A 20,195-nucleotide genomic window follows, 5' to 3' on the forward strand; every position below is an offset into this window, starting at 1 on the left:
GGAGCAGATAGGAAGTGCAGGCACTCACGGGCAGAGCAGACCCAGGATTAAAACCAACGTTTTCTCAACGACATCTAAGACATTCTGTGTCTCTGCATCTGTTTAACTGAAGGAGACACAACAGGATCAGGACCTGTGAGGGCAAAGCCTTCAAAAACAGTGCGGTCTGTGACGTATATGTCCCCTAAACAGACTCAAATACAGCAATCAATCACACTGCAGCATATCTGACTGGCTGCTGTCACTGCTCCCATCTCTGTTCTCTCTCCTCTCTTCACCTCTCATTTCCTCTCCTCTCTCCTTTCCTTGGTCTACAGATATTACCTACAGATGAGTGCAGCAGTAAAGTACTCAAACATGTCCCTCCATCCCTCAATCCCTCCATCCCTCGCTCCATCCAACTCAACTACCTCCTAGTTCCTCTAGCCTAGTTGCCGTGGCGATGGCGGAGGGCAAGCCCTGACCTGCAGACTCTCCAAAAGGATAATGAGCTTCCTCATGGCGTGGGTGGGCAGGGTTCAGCTTCCTCCAACACTCAATGAGCTCACTCTACTCACTTTTTAAACTGAAACCTCAAAAGCATTTTTTCCCCATTCTCTTCGTCGACCAAATCTGGTAACCGAGGACAAAAAGTACAAGAAGTTCAGAAATACAAAAAAAAAACTTGAAGCTCGTTGGTGATGACCATCAGTGAGGAGCAGAGCGGGATCAGAGCAGAGTCGTAAACATTATGAAATGAGACACCCGCCAACATTTTGAGGTCAGTGTCACTTCCTGCTCTTCAGCTCTGGCTCCTCAGCATTTCTGATTGGCTGTATTAGCGAGAGGGGACACAGAGTGCCTACCTTGTCACTAATTAACAGTGACAAACAATGCAACAAACAAAACAACATATGAGATGCATAAATCCTTTCTGAGGCGCTGAGTGGTACAAACATGCTAGTCAACCTTCCCTTCTCCTCCCCCTCTCCCCTCTCCCTTCCATTCTTCTCCCTCCTCCCCTCTCCCTTTCTCCCTTTCTCCCTTCCCTTCTTCTCCCCCTCTCCCCTCTCCCTTCTCCCTTCCCTTCTTCTCCCCCTCTTCCCTCTCCCTTCCTTCTCCTCCTCCCCCTCTCCCTTCTCCCTTCCCTTCTTCTCCCCCTCTTCTCTCTCCCTTCCCTTCTTCTCCCCCTCTCCCCTCTCCCTTCTCTCCCTCTCCTCTCCCTTCCCTTCTTCTCCCCCTCTCCCCTCTCTCCTTCCCTTCTTCTCCCCCTCTTCCCTCTCCCTTCCCTTCTTCTCCCCCTCTCCCCTCTCCCTTCTCCCTTCCCTTCTTCTCCCCCTCTCCACTTTCCCTTCCCTTCCCTTCTACTCCCCCTCTTCCCTCTCCCTTCCCTTCTTCTCCCCCTCTCCCTTCTCCCTCCCTTCTCCTCCCCCTCTCCCCTCTCCCTTCCCTTCTTCTCCCCCTCTACCCTCTCCCTTCCCTTCTTCTCCCCCCTCCCCTCCCCTCTCCCTTCCCTTCTTCTGCCCCCTCTCACCTCTCCCCTCTCCCTTCCCTTCTCTTCCCCCCTCTCCCCTCTCCCTTCCCTTCTCCTCCCCTCCTCCCTTCCCTTCTCCCTCCCTCTCTCCCCTCTCCCTTCCCTTCCCTTTTCCTCCCCCTCTCCCCTCTCCCTTCCCTTCTCCCCCCAGCCCCTAGCCCCTGGTGGCTGCTGTAGTAAACTGGAAGGTAAACAGAGCTGGGATTTTGGCCATCAAACGCTTGTCATCTTCGCAGAGCAGGCAGGGAACAGAGGTGGCCAAGGGAGACAGTTGTTGCCGCATTGTATTCTGAGAGAGGGAGTGTGTGTGTGTGTGTGTGTGTGTGTGTGTGTGTGTGTGTTGTGTGTGTGTGTGTGTGTGTGTGTGGTGGTGTGTGTGTGTGTGTGTGTGTGTGTGTGTGTGTGTGCGGGGGGGTCTGATGGGATAGACAGAGGTGGAGAGGACAGTCACTCACAGTAGTGGGACTTGTCAGGAGCAGACGCTGTCAAGCATGGACACCTGTGACAGCGGTGTCACACCCGGAGTGAGCCGGCGTGTCCCCTGCCACGGTGGAGATTACAATGATCACCATCCTCACTGTATAGTCCCCACATGAGACACTAGACAGACAGGCAGGCAGGCAGGCAGGCAGGCAGGCAGGCAGGCAGGCAGGCAGGCAGGCAGGCAGACAGACAGACAGACAGACAGACAGGCAGACAGACAGACAGACAGACAGACAGACAGACAGACAGACAGACAGACAGGACAGACAGACAGACAGACAGACAGACAGACAGACAGACAGACAGACAGACAGACAGACAGACAGACAGACAGACAGACAGAGGAGATGGGATAGAGTCTATTCTTTCATTGCAATGCTGCTATTTCTATTTTATTCAGATAGGAACTTCATTCTGAATTCAGTCGTGAAGACTGAAGACTCCAAGGGAGGATGTCCTCAGGTGAATGTGAGAGTGGGTTTTTAGGGACATGAGAATTGAAGTGCACTCATGCATACAAGAGTTGTTGATATAATCTTCAGCGGCAGAATGATAGTCCACCTGACAGCTCTCACACACTAGCCGAAAAAACTAAGTTAAGAGGGACACCTTTCCAAGTACCATTTATCCGTACTCCAGAACTACCTGAATAGTGCCTTATAATAACTTGCTGGGTGGGACAAGGAATACCAAAGAAAGAGCCGCTGTATAAAGTCATTATAGAGACTTAAACATCTGTGGTCAGTAAAAAATGTCTTATCACAACCTTGATATTGTCTTCTCATTTGAATTCCAAAGAGGCGTTGTTCCCCAGCTAGCCGTTAAAGGAACAGGTGTGAATGTGACCTGGTGGCTTGAATACTGAACCTGCCGTGGCGTCCATTCGGAGGTGCGGGTCCCCACGGAGATCAGTGGAGGGATCTGGGAGGGATCTGCAGCCACGGCCTCTCAGTCTCTCAAACAGACCCATAATGATGCCTCTCAGCGGGGGTGCTGATTCATCAGGGCTTTGATGTGACCGCTAATTGCTGATGACAGACAGGGCACTGTAGGGAGACTCTTTCCTTTCCTCACATCATCAAATAAACAGAGAGAGAGAGAAATTGAAGAAGTTGAGAAACCTATCCAACAGAAAACATAGAGACCCAGAAAACGTGAGCCTACAGTATGCCTTAAATATGGTGAATCGCTAAAACAATACAGAAATAGACTATGGATAAAGAAGGAACAGCACATCAGAATCAGCTCAATGTAATTGAAGAATCCATAGAATCTAACCACTTCTGGGAAAATTGGAACACACAAAAAAACACGAATATGTATCTTTCCAAAACAGAGATATATGGATAAACGACTTCTCCAATCTTTTTCTCCCAATAATAAAGAACAAACAGCAAAAACATATACATGATAAAATACAAATCTTAGAATCAACTATTAAAGACCAGACCAACTGGATTCTCCAATTACATTGAATGAACTACAGGACCAAATATTTTATATTTATTTATCTAGGCAAGTCAGTTAAGAACAAATTCTTATTTACAGTGACGACCCTACCAGCCAAGCCCAGATGACAGTGGGACAATTGTGTGCCGCCCTATGGGACTTCCCAATCTCAGCTGGATGTGATGCAGCCTGGATTTGAACCAGGCACAGCAGTGATACCTCTTGCACTAAGATACAGTGCCTTAGGCCGCTGCGTAACTCGGGAACACTTCCAAATCAAAAAGGTCTGTGTGTGTTTATGGTATCCTAAATGAAATGATAAAATATACAGACCAGAAATTACAACTGGCTATTAAACTCTTTAACATCATCCTCAGCTCTGCCATCTTCCCTAATATTTGGAGCCAAGGACTGATCACTCCAATCCACAAAAGTGGAGACAAATTTGACCCCATTAACTACAGTGGGATATGTGTCAACAGCAACCTTGGGAAAATCCTCTGCATTATCTTTAACAGCAGACTCATACATTCCTCAGTGAAAACAATGTACTGAGCAAATGTCAAATTGGCTTTTTACCAAATTACCGTACAACAAAAAAGCTTTTGACTCAATTTGGCATGAGGGCCTGCTATATAAATTGATCGAAAGTGGTGTTGGGGAAAAACATACAACATTATAAAATCCACGAACACAAACATCAGGCATGTGGTTAAAATTGTCCCAAAACCCACGTCTTTCCACAGGGCCGTGGGGTGAGACAGGGATGCAGCTTAAGCCCCACCCTCTTCGACAAATATATCAACGAATTGGTGAGGGCACTAGAAAAGTCTGCAGCATCTACTAGAATCTGAAGTCAAATGTCTACTGTTTGTTGATGATCTGGTGCTTCTGTCTCCAAGCAAGGAGGGCCCACAGTAGCACCTAGATCTCCTGCACAGATTCTGTCAGACCTGGGCCCTGACAGTAAATCTCAGTATTGACAAAAAATAATGGTGTTCCATAAAAGGTCTTGTAGCCAGGACCACAAATACAATTCCATCTAGACACCGTTGCCCTAGAGCACACACAAAACAATACGTACCATGGCCTAAACATCAGCGCCATAGATAACTTCCACAAAGCTGTGAACGATCTGAGAGACAAGGCCATCAAAAATAACATAACATTTGACATACCAGTTAAGATTTGGTTAAAAATAGTTCAATCAGTTATAGAATCCATTGCCCTTTATGGTTGTGAGGTCTGGGATCCACTCACCAACCAGTAACTCACAAAAAAGGACAAAAATAACAAATTGAGACTGCATGTTAGAATTCTGCAAAAATATCCTCCGTGTACAATGTAAATCACCAAATAATGCATGCAGAGCAGAATTAGGTCGATCATTTTCAAAATCCAGAAAAGAGCCATTAAATTCTACAGCCACATAAAAGGAAACGATTCCCAAACCTTCCATAACAAAGACATCCCCTACAGAGAGATGAACCTGGAGAAGAGTCCCCTAAGCAAGCTGGTCCTGGTGCTCTGTTCATAAACACAAACAGACCCCACAGAGCCCCAGGACAGCAACACAATTAGACCCAACTAAATCATGAGAAAACAAAAAGATAAATCACTTGACACATTGGAAAAAAATTACAAAAAAACAGAGCAAACTAGAATGCAGTTTGGCCCTAAACAGAGAGTACACAGTGGCAGAATACCTGGACACTGTGACTGACCCAAAATTAAGAAAAGCTTTGACTATGTACAGACTCAGTGAGCATAGCCTTGCTATTGAGAAAGGCCGCCGTAGGCAGACCTGGCTCTCAAGAGAAGACAGGCTAAGTGCACACTGTCCACAAAATGAGGTGGACACTGAGCTGCAACTCATGCCAAATGTATGACCATATTAGAGACACATATTTACCTCAGATTACACAGACCCACAAAGCATGGAAAACAAGTCCAATTTTGATAAACTCCCATATCTATTGAGTAAAATACCACAGTGAAATGTATGTACATCGTCACAACACTGTTTGGAACATTTGGGAGTTCAGTGTTTACTGCACATTTTTGTTGTTTATTTCACTTTTGTTTGTTATCTATTTCACTTCCTTTGGCAATGTAAACACTATGTTTCCCATGCCACTATGCCCCTTGAATTGAGAGAGAGAGACCCTTATTGTGTTTCTCATGCTGCTGCCCCACTACTGAAGGACCCACCCCTCCACCACCACCAGCGGCTTTGGGAGGATTGATTTAATCTGACCCTCGCAGAAGTCGCTGCTAAATCCACATTAGCCGCTCCAAGATTAACCATAGAGAGGGATAGGGGCCTAAACTTGTTAAGGTGATCTGGCGCCAAGCTAGGCAGAGGACTTTCTCTCTGAGCTGATGGGAAGACAACCTTTCCCTGGTACCATATGTACACATTCCTGGTTCACATACTACTCTCCTTCCTGTGTGCTGTGTTATAATGCTGGTGTACCATGTCCCAAAATAATTCAAAATAATGCCATGCCATGTTTGAATATAACATTAAAACTGATGCTTAGGAACGGTCTGTCACATTGTATTATGTTGTCTGTCTCACACATATCAGTACACACACACAAACACATGTATGTAGACACACACACACACACACACTCTCACCACCCCCCTTTGTTCCAATTATGACCCTGTATCTCACTTTCCACCACTGGGTTGGCGGCCCGGTGGACCAACCATAATATTTCCCATGTGGCAGTCACAACAGGTTTGACTCTTCGTCCTGACCAGTCAGTGCACATCGATTTAACAGGTTTCAGCTGCGGTGCAGGCATGTCAATCCACGAGTACACAAGTCAATCATATTTCAGTTGGAGCATGCAGGGGCTAACCACAACCCAACATCAACCTTCCCCCTCCCTCGCTCCTTTCTACCTCTCCCTCCTCCCTTCTTTCTCCCATTTCAGTCTTTGGGGCAAACAGCACTGGGAACGCTTAGTGAATCAAATGAGCTGTTCACACAGGAAACCCTCACACACACCCTATGGATGGTGGATGATCATGAATATGTTTAGATTGAGGTGAACCGCAAAAACCTGTTTTCACATGGAGGTAGTTTGCTGGAATAAAAACGCAAGGTTTCATAGTGATTTTTCTTTAAATAAAACGTTTTTAAAATGTCCAGAACTGAATGGTTCTGGGTCTATAGGAGTCCTTAGAGTGAATAAATTGTTGATTCATGTTTTACCGAAATACGATAAGGATGAACAGCTGGGAAACGGATGTTGTTCATTTATATGGTTTAGCCTTCTTAATTGGGAGAATAAGACTCAATCTTTGTTTAAGAATTCCGTTCAACAGTAAATTAGGCTATATTCTACAGACCGTTATCAATAACACATCACAGTACACAATACAGTGTTACAGTGTTGCTAAAGTATTCACCCCCTTGGATGTTTAACCCAATTTTGTTTCCTTATAACCTGGAATTAAAATTGATTTTTTGGGGATTTACACAACATGCCTACCACTTTTGAAGATGCAAAATATTTTTGGGGGTGTGAAACAGACAAGAAATAAGACAAAAAAACGGAAAACTTGAGCGTGCATAACTATTCACCCTCCCAAAATCAATACTTTGTAGAGACTACTTTTGCAGCAATTACAGCTGCAAGTCTCATGGGGTATGTCTCTATCAGCTTGGCACATCTAGCCACTGGGATTTTTGCCCATTCTTCAAGGCAAAACTGTTCCAGCTCCTTCAAGTTGGATGGTTTCCACTGGAGTACAACAATCTTTAAGTCATAACACAGATTCTCAATTGGATTGAGGTCTGGGCTTTGACTAGGCCATTCCAATACATTTAAATGTTTCCCCTTAAACTACTTGAGTGTTGCTCTAGCAATATGCTTAGTGTCATTGTCCTGCTGGAAGGTGAACCTCTGTCCCAGTCTGGAAGACTGAAACAGGTTTCCCTCAAGATTTTCCCTGTATTTAGCACCATCCATCATTGCTTCAATTCTGACCAGTTTCCCAGTCCCTGCCAATGAAAAACACCCCCACAGCATGATGGTATTCTAGGGGTGATGAGAGGTGTTGGGTTTGCGCCAGACCTATTTTTTTCTTTAAGCAATGCCTTTTTTTCTGGACACTCTTCCGTGAAGCCCAGCTCTGTGGAGTGTATGGCTTAAAGTGGTCCTATGGACAGATGCTTCGCAGCTCCATCAGGGTTATCTTTGGTCTCTTTGTTGCCTCTTTGACTAATGCCCTCCTTTCCTTGTCTGTGAATTTTGGTTAACATTTATTTAACAATCCTTTGAAAACTGCATGTCGGTGTCAATGGTTTGAGCGGAGCTGGTGGTCTCCTTGCCTCCCAGAAACCAAATCGAATGCTCTGCACCGTATTGTGACGTTTCATTGATAATGACCTATACAAACAATATAGAGTAACAGCATATCTGGGCTTAACCATCTTTTAGAGACTTTGATACAGTCACGGATACATTTCACAGATCCCCTCTCTGACCCTCAGGGACCAACTAACTGATATAAATCAAATGTAACGCAACTGGTCAACCTTCCCTCATTCACGTCTCGGAGCTCTTACATGATCATTTATCAGCACCACCAATCTATTTTCATTTCACAGGAGGTCCTTTTTCATTTTAATTCATGGGGCCCACTTAATATGAGCACGATCCTTTTTAATACAACACACGTTATGTGGAACGGTACCCTTGAGCAATGTACTTTACCTGCCGACATTCCTCTGGTGCAGAGCTCAGCTCAGAAAATGGTTTACAGAATTTGCGAGTCACTTGGGATGAAAGTCGGAGCCAAACCAAATTAATAATAATACAAATATTTTCATAAGGGTCTGGACCCTTTTTCTCTCTCCTCTTTCCCCCCTTCCCTCTATCTCCGTTTGGTAGAAGGCCCAATTTACAGAAAGGAAAGCAGCATTGTCTGGGCAGGGGAGCGGTAAGCCATCCCTTTATTGGCTGCTGCTTTCAGTGCTGATGCGGGGAGCTGTGGGGAGCTGTGGGGAGCTGCGGGGAGCTGTGGGGAGCTGTGGGGAGCTGTGGGGAGCTGCGGGGAGCTGTGGGGAGCTGTGGGGAGCTGCGGGAGCTGTGGGGAGCTGTGGGGAGCTGTGGGGAGCTGTGGGGAGCTGTGGGGAGCTGCGGGGAGCTGTGGGGTGCTGTGGGGAGCTGCGGGGAGCTGCGGGGAGCTGTGGGGAGCTGCGGGGAGCTGCGGGGAGCTGTGGGGAGCTGCGGGGAGCTGCGGGGAGCTGCGGGGAGCTGTGGGGAGCTGTGGGGAGCTGCGGGGAGCTGCGGGGAGCTGTGGGGAGCTGTGGGGAGCTGCGGGGAGCTGTGCGGAGCAGCGTAGACGGTACCTCAGCCTCAGCAGTGTGAAATGTAATTAAGTCAGTGAAGTAAGTGGGGTGTCTCCGGGTGGAAATACACCCATCCTGGCAGAGCCTGAGTGTGACGAGGGCTGTGGAGTTCCTTTGGGTCACTACCCCTAATCACAGCTTGGATCCTACCAAGGATGTAGCTGCCCACGCAGAGGAAGAAGCACAGGAAATGAAGATGGGGAGAGAGTGGAGGGGAGTTGACTCCAAGAGTTGTTCCTAGGCGAAAAGGAATCCGGCCAGGAAGAGGATGAAAAATGCAATTAGGAAATACTGGAAGGAAGGCAGTAGCAACAACGACTGGCTGGCTAATAATAGGACAGTGATAAGAGAGAGACAATAACAATGATGGCTGTGACTCCAAAGCAATTTGCAGTCCAACTTTTCAGTGCCAATGCTTGGCAATATGTCAGCGGTTTACAGTGCTTATGTTGGAAATTCAATGAGGACAAGCCATTTTGCAGGCAGTATTGATGGTGAAACAATAAATTTTTATTCAAGCACCTCTTCTCTCAGTGGCATAGACTACTATAATACATAAACCATAACAGCATTCAAATATGTATCAAATCGTTTTGTCAGAAACATTAGTTTGGCAGTACCAGTGAATTATCATAATATGAATATGATTATAATCATCCTTTATTGAGTTTCCCTTGTTGAATAGAATACTTTTTCAGATGTATTTTTCCAATATAATATGAGAATAGGAAAAATAATCTTGAGGTGTTTTCAACATGGAACAAGGGATTTGGTCAGAATCCCCCATCTTGGCATTGATCCTTTTGACCCTGTAACAATCTACTCTGAAAATCCCAATCTGTCCCCCCTCCTTTTCCACAGGGACAGATCAAGAGACCAAAAGGAAGCCTACATGATGTGAACGCGCCTCGTCTTTGAATCCAAACAACCTTTACCTCATTCACCAAAACACAATCTGTTTGTCTGCCCTCTTCACCTAAGGAGTCCCAAACAACAGATGCTCATCTTGGGCTCCGACAACAGGGGATCGGTGACTCACAGGAAAATATGGCTCCTCCAGATGTGTAAAAATAAAACAAGGCCAGTGTTTTCATTGTCGGGAGAATTTCCTTCCAACCTTGGTCTTTTTAAAACTCAACCCAATCTGCTTCCCATTCACCACTTGGCTCGAAGCAGGAACCAACACGACTCAGGAGTGACGTGTATTTTCTAAACCTCTGAGGTTATGACACTGGTATCTTCAAAGAATATCGAAGGGAGGACAGTTGGAGCCAATAGTAGATTGTTGATCCGGCACATTTATTTAAAACAACCATGTGTTTTGCCAATCATTAACTGTTTTTAGTCAAGCGGCAGGAGACTAGGGAAATGGAAAGGATCCTCTGACCCTTGAAACAGCTGAGGAAAACTTGCCAATCTTTAACTTGGCCTTTCTTTGCCAGTCTCTTGCACACAGAGGGGGCCTTTGTGGTTTGCTCCCCCCACGGTTGGCAGCTGTGGCTTAGCAGCCAGTCATCCATAGAGGGGCACATTTTGCCGTTTTGGGAGAGGTTGAGAAAGCAGCAGTGTTTTTGTCTCTTCTCTTTTTCCCATCAAGCACTGTCCATCTCTGGGTTCTCACAAATCTGGTGAGTCACCTGTTGAGGGTTGTCCATGCTGCCAAGGGGGGTTGTTGATTGGCCGGAGTGTGTGTTTGCATCACTCTCCTGCCACCCAAACAGACTCTCTTTTGTTTGTATTCATGCTCCAAAGTATAATCTGTTGCAAATGTGAGTGATTATGATCATAATTGTAGATAAGTAACACAACATCACTGTCCGATGAAAACCTTGTAACCCAAAGCAGTAACTCCCCTCAATGTACTCTGACATTTCATGTTCCAAGAAAATGTAGTAAATTTAGCTTCTGAAGATTCAAAATTGTATATTCATTAATGGTCAAATATAGCAGTTTTTTTCAATTTCCTGAAAAAGTTTATATTTTAGAGATGAGAAATTTCCCTCTGACAGTGACAGGTGTGTTTGTGTTAAAAACAGTATGGGTGTAGCTTTCAGGCTCTTTAGATGTCAAATATAAGTGTAATTACAGTATAGTGTATGCTATGTTGGCATTGACTATATGCATCAGTCCCTCATTAGGCAGGGAGTTAGGATATTGAATCCTTTCCAAATGTTGTAATCAAAATCCTCCCCATCCCTGTTGGAAGTAATGTCAGTCCAGGAATTCCCTCTGGGTAGTAAATATAAATATTGCCTTTAACGGTTGGTGAAGTTTTGCAGGGCCTTTAGAGGAATCAGCACTCACTCTGTGTTCCACAGTCTCCTTCCTGCTTTCCCTCCAGGCTCTCCCAGACTTGTGCAAACCTACTGTGACATCCACCTTTTGTAGCTAAGACGGCTTGACAAATAAGTGATGACCGCTCACATTTTTTATTTAGGAGACTGATGAAAAATTAACCGTGGCAACGCAAGACCTTGATTTAAAACAACCCTACTCCTTTCTGCTCCTTTCTGCTCAAATTGGCACTCTGCCTCTCAAATAAATATGTGTGCCTTGCACTCGCTAGGAAAGAGGAGGGAGAGGGGTTGTTCCTAAACTCTGAGAGGATGGGCGGGCGGCCCAGAAGCCGCTCCAACCGGAACCCCTCTTCTCCCCATGTTGGTTCGGGGTCCCCCTGCATGATCTTCCTTCGTCTACCCCTGCTCAGCATAATACCTCCTGAAAGGTAGCTAACTATTAATAGAGCTCACACAGCACTGCAGTCATACAGATGGCCCCGCAGCACTGTGACTAAGTAGAACTGATGTCTCCAGTGACAAGTGCTCGTGTCGCTGTCACCCAAAACGTGCAGACACTCTGCATACATTACAGACTGCTGGTTTCTTCTCCTCTCCGTCCCCCCCATTCCCCCTCCATTCTGGAGGGCGCCACAGCTGCCCCAAAGGGAATTCCAAATGAGGGGAACTGTCAGGGTTTGTTTGCTGCAGGCCTTGATTTGATGCTATTATTTTGCAGATGGAGAGAGAGAACCGGGAGCTTGTTCTGGAGAGTCTAGCCCAGAGCAGAGAGCTACTAGTGGACGCTGCCTCTCTCGCCTCAGATCTGGCATGGTGGTCCAGACACTCTTTAACTTGTTCTGGAGAGTCTACCCCAGAGCAGAGAGCTACTAGTGGACGCTGCCTCTCTCGCCTCAGATCTGGCATGGTGGTCCAGACACTCTTTAACTTGTTCTGGAGAGTCTAGCCCAGAGCAGAGAGCTACTAGTGGACGCTGCCTCTCTCGCCTCAGATCTGGCATGGTGGTCCAGACACTCTTTAACTTGTTCTGGAGAGTCTAGCCCAGAGCAGAGAGCTACTAGTGGACGCTGCCTCTCTCGCCTCAGATCTGGCATGGTGGTCCAGACACTCTTTAACTTGTTCTGGAGAGTCTACCCCCGAGCAGAGAGCTACTAGTGGACGCTGCCTCTCTCGCCTCAGATCTGGCATGGTGGTCCAGACACTCTTTAACTTGTTCTGGAGAGTCTAGCCCAGAGCAGAGAGCTACTAGTGGACGCTGCCTCTCTCGCCTCAGATCTGGCATGGTGGTCCAGACACTCTTTAACTTGTTCTGGAGAGTCTACCCCAGAGCAGAGAGCTACTAGTGGACGCTGCCTCTCTCGCCTCAGATCTGGCATGGTGGTCCAGACACTCTTTAACTTGTTCTGGAGAGTCTAGCCCAGAGCAGAGAGCTACTAGTGGACGCTGCCTCTCTCGCCTCAGATCTGGTATGGTGGTCCAGACACTCTTTAACTTGTTCTGGAGAGTCTAGCCCAGAGCAGAGAGCTACTAGTGGACGCTGCCTCTCTCGCCTCAGATCTGGCATGGTGGTCCAGACACTCTTTAACTTGTTCTGGAGAGTCTAGCCCAGAGCAGAGAGCTACTAGTGGATGCTGCCTCTCTCGCCTCAGATCTGGCATGGTGGTCCAGACACTCTTTAACTTGTTCTGGAGAGTCTAGCCCAGAGCAGAGAGCTACTAGTGGACGCTGCCTCTCTCGCCTCAGATCTGGCATGGTGGTCCAGACACTCTTTAACTTGTTCTGGAGAATCTAGCCCAGAGCAGAGAGCTACTAGTGGACGCTGCCTCTCTCGCCTCAGATCTGGCATGGTGGTCCAGACACTCTTTAACTTGTTCTGGAGAGTCTAGCCCAGAGCAGAGAGCTACTAGTGGATGCTGCCTCTCTCGCCTCAGATCTGGCATGGTGGTCCAGACACTCTTTAACTTGTTCTGGAGAGTCTAGCCCAGAGCAGAGAGCTACTAGTGGACGCTGCCTCTCTCGCCTCAGATCTGGCATGGTGGTCCAGACACTCTTTAACTTGTTCTGGAGAGTCTAGCCCAGAGCAGAGAGCTACTAGTGGACGCTGCCTCTCTCGCCTCAGATCTGGCTTGGTGGTCCAGACACTCTTTAACTTGTTCTGGAGAGTCTAGCCCAGAGCAGAGAGCTACTAGTGGACGCTGCCTCTCTCGCCTCAGATCTGGCATGGTGGTCCAGACACTCTTTAACTTGTTCTGGAGAGTCTACCCCCGAGCAGAGAGCTACTAGTGGACGCTGCCTCTCTCGCCTCAGATCTGGCATGGTGGTCCAGACACTCTTTAACTTGTTCTGGAGAGTCTACCCCAGAGCAGAGAGCTACTAGTGGACGCTGCCTCTCTCGCCTCAGATCTGGCATGGTGGTCCAGACACTCTTTAACTTGTTCTGGAGAGTCTAGCCCAGAGCAGAGAGCTACTAGTGGACGCTGCCTCTCTCGCCTCAGATCTGGCATGGTGGTCCAGACACTCTTTAACTTGTTCTGGAGAGTCTAGCCCAGAGCAGAGAGCTACTAGTGGACGCTGCCTCTCTCGCCTCAGATCTGGCATGGTGGTCCAGACACTCTTTAACTTGTTCTGGAGAGTCTAGCCCAGAGCAGAGAGCTACTAGTGGACGCTGCCTCTCTCGCCTCAGATCTGGCATGGTGGTCCAGACACTCTTTAACTTGTTCTGGAGAGTCTAGCCCAGAGCAGAGAGCTACTAGTGGACGCTGCCTCTCTCGCCTCAGATCTGGCATGGTGGTCCAGACACTCTTTAACTTGTTCTGGAGAGTCTAGCCCAGAGCAGAGAGCTACTAGTGGACGCTGCCTCTCTCGCCTCAGATCTGGCATGGTGGTCCAGACACTCTTTAACTTGTTCTGGAGAGTCTACCCCAGAGCAGAGAGCTACTAGTGGACGCTGCCTCTCTCGCCTCAGATCTGGCATGGTGGTCCAGACACTCTTTAACTTGTTCTGGAGAGTCTAGCCCAGAGCAGAGAGCTACTAGTGGACGCTGCCTCTCTCGCCTCAGATCTGGCATGGTGGTCCAGACACTCTTTAACTTGTTCTGGAGAGTCTAGCCCAGAGCAGAGAGCTACTAGTGGATGCTGCCTCTCTCGCCTCAGATCTGGCATGGTGGTCCAGACACTCTTTAACTTGTTCTGGAGAGTCTACCCCAGAGCAGAGAGCTACTAGTGGACGCTGCCTCTCTCGCCTCAGATCTGGCATGGTGGTCCAGACACTCTTTAACTTGTTCTGGAGAGTCTAGCCCAGAGCAGAGAGCTACTAGTGGACGCTGCCTCTCTCGCCTCAGATCTGGAATGGTGGTCCAGACACTCTTTAACTTGTTCTGGAGAGTCTAGCCCAGAGCAGAGAGCTACTAGTGGATGCTGCCTCTCTCGCCTCAGATCTGGCATGGTGGTCCAGACACTCTTTAACTTGTTCTGGAGAGTCTACCCCAGAGCAGAGAGCTACTAGTGGACGCTGCCTCTCTCGCCTCAGATCTGGCATGGTGGTCCAGACACTCTTTAACTTGTTCTGGAGAGTCTAGCCCAGAGCAGAGAGCTACTAGTGGACGCTGCCTCTCTCGCCTCAGATCTGGCATGGTGGTCCAGACACTCTTTAACTTGTTCTGGAGAGTCTAGCCCAGAGCAGAGAGCTACTAGTGGACGCTGCCTCTCTCGCCTCAGATCTGGCATGGTGGTCCAGACACTCTTTAACTTGTTCTGGAGAGTCTACCCCCGAGCAGAGAGCTACTAGTGGACGCTGCCTCTCTCGCCTCAGATCTGGCATGGTGGTCCAGACACTCTTTAACTTGTTCTGGAGAGTCTAGCCCAGAGCAGAGAGCTACTAGTGGACGCTGCCTCTCTCGCCTCAGATCTGGCATGGTGGTCCAGACACTCTTTAACTTGTTCTGGAGAGTCTACCCCAGAGCAGAGAGCTACTAGTGGACGCTGCCTCTCTCGCCTCAGATCTGGCATGGTGGTCCAGACACTCTTTAACTTGTTCTGGAGAGTCTAGCCCAGAGCAGAGAGCTACTAGTGGACGCTGCCTCTCTCGCCTCAGATCTGGTATGGTGGTCCAGACACTCTTTAACTTGTTCTGGAGAGTCTAGCCCAGAGCAGAGAGCTACTAGTGGACGCTGCCTCTCTCGCCTCAGATCTGGCATGGTGGTCCAGACACTCTTTAACTTGTTCTGGAGAGTCTAGCCCAGAGCAGAGAGCTACTAGTGGATGCTGCCTCTCTCGCCTCAGATCTGGCATGGTGGTCCAGACACTCTTTAACTTGTTCTGGAGAGTCTAGCCCAGAGCAGAGAGCTACTAGTGGACGCTGCCTCTCTCGCCTCAGATCTGGCATGGTGGTCCAGACACTCTTTAACTTGTTCTGGAGAATCTAGCCCAGAGCAGAGAGCTACTAGTGGACGCTGCCTCTCTCGCCTCAGATCTGGCATGGTGGTCCAGACACTCTTTAACTTGTTCTGGAGAGTCTAGCCCAGAGCAGAGAGCTACTAGTGGATGCTGCCTCTCTCGCCTCAGATCTGGCATGGTGGTCCAGACACTCTTTAACTTGTTCTGGAGAGTCTAGCCCAGAGCAGAGAGCTACTAGTGGACGCTGCCTCTCTCGCCTCAGATCTGGCATGGTGGTCCAGACACTCTTTAACTTGTTCTGGAGAGTCTAGCCCAGAGCAGAGAGCTACTAGTGGACGCTGCCTCTCTCGCCTCAGATCTGGCATGGTGGTCCAGACACTCTTTAACTTGTTCTGGAGAGTCTAGCCCAGAGCAGAGAGCTACTAGTGGACGCTGCCTCTCTCGCCTCAGATCTGGCATGGTGGTCCAGACACTCTTTAACTTGTTCTGGAGAGTCTACCCCCGAGCAGAGAGCTACTAGTGGACGCTGCCTCTATCGCCTCAAATCTGGCATGGTGGTCCAGACACTCTTTAACTTGTTCTGGAGAGTCTACCCCAGAGCAGAGAGCTACTAGTGGACGCTGCCTCTCTCGCCTCAGATCTGGCATGGTGGTCCAGACACTCTTTAACTTGTTCTGGAGAGTCTAGCCCAGAGCAGAGAGCTACTAGTGGACGCTGCCTCTCTCGCCTCAGATCTGGCATGGTGGTCCAGACACTCTTTAACTTGTTCTGGAGAGTCTAGCCCAGAGCAGAGAGCTACTAGTGGACGCTGCCTCTCTCGCCTCAGATCTGGCATGGTGGTCCAGACACTCTTTAACTTGTTCTGGAGAGTCTAGCCCAGAGCAGAGAGCTACTAGTGGACGCTGCCTCTCTCGCCTCAGATCTGGCATGGTGGTCCAGACACTCTTTAACTTGTTCTGGAGAGTCTAGCCCAGAGCAGAGAGCTACTAGTGGATGCTGCCTCTCTCGCCTCAGATCTGGCATGGTGGTCCAGACACTCTTTAACTTGTTCTGGAGAGTCTACCCCAGAGCAGAGAGCTACTAGTGGACGCTGCCTCTCTCGCCTCAGATCTGGCATGGTGGTCCAGACACTCTTTAACTTGTTCTGGAGAGTCTAGCCCAGAGCAGAGAGCTACTAGTGGACGCTGCCTCTCTCGCCTCAGATCTGGCATGGTGGTCCAGACACTCTTTAACTTGTTCTGGAGAGTCTAGCCCAGAGCAGAGAGCTACTAGTGGACGCTGCCTCTCTCGCCTCAGATCTGGCATGGTGGTCCAGACACTCTTTAACTTGTTCTGGAGAGTCTACCCCTGAGCAGAGAGCTACTAGTGGACGCTGCCTCTCTCGCCTCAGATCTGGCATGGTGGTCCAGACACTCTTTAACTTGTTCTGGAGAGTCTAGCCCAGAGCAGAGAGCTACTAGTGGACGCTGCCTCTCTCGCCTCAGATCTGGCATGGTGGTCCAGACACTCTTTAACTTGTTCTGGAGAGTCTACCCCAGAGCAGAGAGCTACTAGTGGACGCTGCCTCTCTCGCCTCAGATCTGGCATGGTGGTCCAGACACTCTTTAACTTGTTCTGGAGAGTCTAGCCCAGAGCAGAGAGCTACTAGTGGACGCTGCCTCTCTCGCCTCAGATCTGGCATGGTGGTCCAGACACTCTTTAACTTGTTCTGGAGAGTCTAGCCCAGAGCAGAGAGCTACTAGTGGACGCTGCCTCTCTCGCCTCAGATCTGGCATGGTGGTCCAGACACTCTTTAACTTGTTCTGGAGAGTCTACCCCAGAGCAGAGAGCTACTAGTGGACGCTGCCTCTCTCGCCTCAGATCTGGCATGGTGGTCCAGACACTCTTTAACTTGTTCTGGAGAGTCTAGCCCAGAGCAGAGAGCTACTAGTGGACGCTGCCTCTCTCGCCTCAGATCTGGCATGGTGGTCCAGACACTCTTTAACTTGTTCTGGAGAGTCTAGCCCAGAGCAGAGAGCTACTAGTGGATGCTGCCTCTCTCGCCTCAGATCTGGCATGGTGGTCCAGACACTCTTTAACTTGTTCTGGAGAGTCTACCCCAGAGCAGAGAGCTACTAGTGGACGCTGCCTCTCTCGCCTCAGATCTGGCATGGTGGTCCAGACACTCTTTAACTTGTTCTGGAGAGTCTAGCCCAGAGCAGAGAGCTACTAGTGGACGCTGCCTCTCTCGCCTCAGATCTGGCATGGTTGTCCAGACACTCTTTAACTTGTTCTGGAGAGTCTAGCCCAGAGCAGAGAGCTACTAGTGGATGCTGCCTCTCTCGCCTCAGATCTGGCATGGTGGTCCAGACACTCTTTAACTTGTTCTGGAGAGTCTACCCCAGAGCAGAGAGCTACTAGTGGACGCTGCCTCTCTCGCCTCAGATCTGGCATGGTGGTCCAGACACTCTTTAACTTGTTCTGGAGAGTCTAGCCCAGAGCAGAGAGCTACTAGTGGACGCTGCCTCTCTCGCCTCAGATCTGGCATGGTGGTCCAGACACTCTTTAACTTGTTCTGGAGAGTCTAGCCCAGAGCAGAGAGCTACTAGTGGACGCTGCCTCTCTCGCCTCAGATCTGGCATGGTGGTCCAGACACTCTTTAACTTGTTCTGGAGAGTCTACCCCCGAGCAGAGAGCTACTAGTGGACGCTGCCTCTCTCGCCTCAGATCTGGCATGGTGGTCCAGACACTCTTTAACTTGTTCTGGAGAGTCTACCCCAGAGCAGAGAGCTACTAGTGGACGCTGCCTCTCTCGCCTCAGATCTGGCATGGTGGTCCAGACACTCTTTAACTTGTTCTGGAGAGTCTAGCCCAGAGCAGAGAGCTACTAGTGGACGCTGCCTCTCTCGCCTCAGATCTGGCATGGTGGTCCAGACACTCTTTAACTTGTTCTGGAGAGTCTAGCCCAGAGCAGAGAGCTACTAGTGGACGCTGCCTCTCTCGCCTCAGATCTGGCATGGTGGTCCAGACACTCTTTAACTTGTTCTGGAGAGTCTAGCCCAGAGCAGAGAGCTACTAGTGGACGCTGCCTCTCTCGCCTCAGATCTGGCATGGTGGTCCAGACACTCTTTAACTTGTTCTGGAGAGTCTAGCCCAGAGCAGAGAGCTACTAGTGGACGCTGCCTCTCTCGCCTCAGATCTGGCATGGTGGTCCAGACACTCTTTAACTTGTTCTGGAGAGTCTAGCCCAGAGCAGAGAGCTACTAGTGGACGCTGCCTCTCTCGCCTCAGATCTGGCATGGTGGTCCAGACACTCTTTAACTTGTTCTGGAGAGTCTAGCCCAGAGCAGAGAGCTACTAGTGGATGCTGCCTCTCTCGCCTCAGATCTGGCATGGTGGTCCAGACACTCTTTAACTTGTTCTGGAGAGTCTACCCCAGAGCAGAGAGCTACTAGTGGACGCTGCCTCTCTCGCCTCAGATCTGGCATGGTGGTCCAGACACTCTTTAACTTGTTCTGGAGAGTCTAGCCCAGAGCAGAGAGCTACTAGTGGACGCTGCCTCTCTCGCCTCAGATCTGGCATGGTGGTCCAGACACTCTTTAACTTGTTCTGGAGAGTCTAGCCCAGAGCAGAGAGCTACTAGTGGATGCTGCCTCTCTCGCCTCAGATCTGGCATGGTGGTCCAGACACTCTTTAACTTGTTCTGGAGAGTCTACCCCAGAGCAGAGAGCTACTAGTGGACGCTGCCTCTCTCGCCTCAGATCTGGCATGGTGGTCCAGACACTCTTTAACTTGTTCTGGAGAGTCTAGCCCAGAGCAGAGAGCTACTAGTGGACGCTGCCTCTCTCGCCTCAGATCTGGCATGGTGGTCCAGACACTCTTTAACTTGTTCTGGAGAGTCTACCCCCGAGCAGAGAGCTACTAGTGGACGCTGCCTCTCTCGCCTCAGATCTAGCATGGTGGTCCAGACACTCTTTAACTTGTTCTGGAGAGTCTAGCCCAGAGCAGAGAGCTACTAGTGGACGCTGCCTCTCTCGCCTCAGATCTGGCATGGTGGTCCAGACACTCTTTAACTTGTTCTGGAGAGTCTAGCCCAGAGCAGAGAGCTACTAGTGGACGCTGCCTCTCTCGCCTCAGATCTGGCATGGTGGTCCAGACACTCTTTAACTTGTTCTGGAGAGTCTAGCCCAGAGCAGAGAGCTACTAGTGGACGCTGCCTCTCTCGCCTCAGATCTGGCATGGTGGTCCAGACACTCTTTAACTTGTTCTGGAGAGTCTAGCCCAGAGCAGAGAGCTACTAGTGGACGCTGCCTCTCTCGCCTCAGATCTGGCATGGTGGTCCAGACACTCTTTAACTTGTTCTGGAGAGTCTAGCCCAGAGCAGAGAGCTACTAGTGGACGCTGCCTCTCTCGCCTCAGATCTGGCATGGTGGTCCAGACACTCTTTAACTTGTTCTGGAGAGTCTAGCCCAGAGCAGAGAGCTACTAGTGGACGCTGCCTCTCTCGCCTCAGATCTGGCATGGTGGTCCAGACACTCTTTAACTTGTTCTGGAGAGTCTAGCCCAGAGCAGAGAGCTACTAGTGGACGCTGCCTCTCTCGCCTCAGATCTGGCATGGTGGTCCAGACACTCTTTAACTTGTTCTGGAGAGTCTAGCCCAGAGCAGAGAGCTACTAGTGGACGCTGCCTCTCTCGCCTCAGATCTGGC

The sequence above is a fragment of the Oncorhynchus kisutch genome, linkage group LG13 (assembly GCF_002021735.2).
Source record: "Oncorhynchus kisutch isolate 150728-3 linkage group LG13, Okis_V2, whole genome shotgun sequence".
In the NCBI taxonomy this organism is placed as follows: Eukaryota; Metazoa; Chordata; class Actinopteri; order Salmoniformes; family Salmonidae; genus Oncorhynchus; species Oncorhynchus kisutch.